The sequence below is a fragment of the Convolutriloba macropyga genome, unplaced genomic scaffold, assembly GCF_964194025.1.
Source record: "Convolutriloba macropyga unplaced genomic scaffold, txConMacr16.3 SCAFFOLD_1423, whole genome shotgun sequence".
Taxonomy (NCBI): Eukaryota; Metazoa; Xenacoelomorpha; order Acoela; family Convolutidae; genus Convolutriloba; species Convolutriloba macropyga.
In genome coordinates, this window is record NW_027451601.1 from 35,001 (window position 1) to 36,966 (window position 1,966).

The window sequence follows — 1,966 nt, forward strand, 5'->3', positions numbered from 1 at the left end:
CGCTTACTAGAAGCAACATAATACTCGCTGCAATACAGACCTCGGGAAACCCTCACCGTGAATAAGGTTCACTCACATATTTCACTACATTTTGCGTGGGATTGGAGATGAGGCTACTCGTTCTTGCTCAGTACTAGGCTGAAAATTAACGAAACTTCGTTACAAACGTTCACATGTTGATGTTTCCGCTTTCGCGTACTCGAAACAACATAATACTAGTCTTTGTAATTTAGTTTCATAATTTCAACTGTTCTCATGCAGAATTTTTGCTCATTCTTATCCCAAATTTTGACCTGGCTACTAGTTACACTCCTTGTACTTATTGCAAAATGACCACAAATTTCAACAGCTTTCACATGTTGCTGTTTCGGCTTTCGCTTACTACAGTCAACATAATACTCGTTGCAAAATAAGTGCTCGGCATCTGCAATTTTCCAAAGACGAAGTTTCGCCAGTTCAATTTTCGCTCGCCAATTATGGCTACTAATTCACACGGTACTGAGCTCAACAACATTAAATTTGTTCAGCAAGACTTTCACATGTTGATGTTTTGGCTTTCGCCTACTAGAAGCAACATAATACTCGTCTTGTTAGCTCATTCAATGAGAATAGCTTTTCCCGTTGAGAATTTTTGCCTTCAATTGGCGTTGTAGTGAGTTTGGCTACTCAGATCACCAAATACTTGTGACAATTCGAACCAGAAATGTTTTCAATTTTCACATGCTGATGTTTCGGATTCAACCTACTAGAAGCAGCATAATACTTGTATTCAACAATTTCTGTATCAAATCCCAGTTTTCTCTGGTGCATCTTTGCCAAACTATTCCAAACTGCCTGAGTCTGAATACCAATTACAGGTACTAGTAAATGCACGTTACTAAGGACTATATAGTTCTAGGTTACTGTACACAACGACGTTCACATGTTGATGTTTCAGCTGCCGCTTACTAGAAACAACATAATACTTATCGTGCATACCTTTCCATAACTTGTCCTTTTCAGATGCATTAGTTTCCCTTTGTCTTGGCTTCTACAGTCAGACTGGCTACTAGTAACAGCACAGTACTAATCACATATCGTTCTACAGTTTGCAGACAACTTTCACATGTTGATGTTTCAGCTTTCGCCTACTAGAAACAACATAATACTCGCTGTATACATTTGTAGTTCTCTATGTAACTTTCATGTGAAGAAGTTTCGCCAGTCTTTTTGACTGTCTCAAATCTGAGTCATGCTTAGGCTACTAGTTGCTTCATAGTACTTATCGCCTCGAGATCATTGAACAAAACTTGATTTTCACATGTTGCTGTTTCAGCTTCCGCTTACTAGAAACAACATAATACTAGTCTCATTAAGTTCCGTCTCTTTGCAATTTTCTTATGAAGAAAATTCGCCATCACAATGACTCCAGCAGTTCTTGATCAAGGAATGCAATCATTGATCAGAATGCTATTATTTGAATCGGTTCTGCTTTAAGTGTTCCAATTTTATTGGAAGCACCAACAATAGAACATCAATGTGTTCAATCGAGAGTTATATAACCCTGAATCGGACGCAGTCAACAGCCGAAGCCGAGACCGCCTTTTGCGTTAGAGAGGTCGGTAAACAAATCTTGCGATTCATACCGAATTAACACATATAGCTGTGCTCCTCTTCGTAAAGCGAGCCAAGTGATCCCCTGTTGAAGGATGTATTTGGACCAATCTAGTAGCATTTGGTTTCCAACAAGCTCTCCCAAGTTAGCTTACTTATTGGGCTTTTCAACCAATTCGGTTGGCTACAAGCATCATCAAAGTACTAGCCACAGTTTGATCGCAAAATTCTACGACTTTCACATGTTGATGTTTCGGCTTGCGCTTAGCCTACTATAAGCAACATAATACTAGTCATATCATAGAGCGTGATCAGCTTGTGACGTTCTCATGATGAAGTTTCACCAACAGTGTCTCACTTCGAGCTTAAATCC

The 1,966-nt window shown here is 39.3% G+C and overlaps 1 pseudogene; it reads right to left on the reverse strand.

Annotated features, from left to right (window-relative positions):
- Nucleotides 1-1,538: 1,538 nt before the first annotated feature.
- On the reverse strand, nt 1,539-1,690 carry LOC142356834 (5.8S ribosomal RNA; annotated as a pseudogene).
- Between the last annotated feature and the right edge of the window lie 276 nt (nt 1,691-1,966).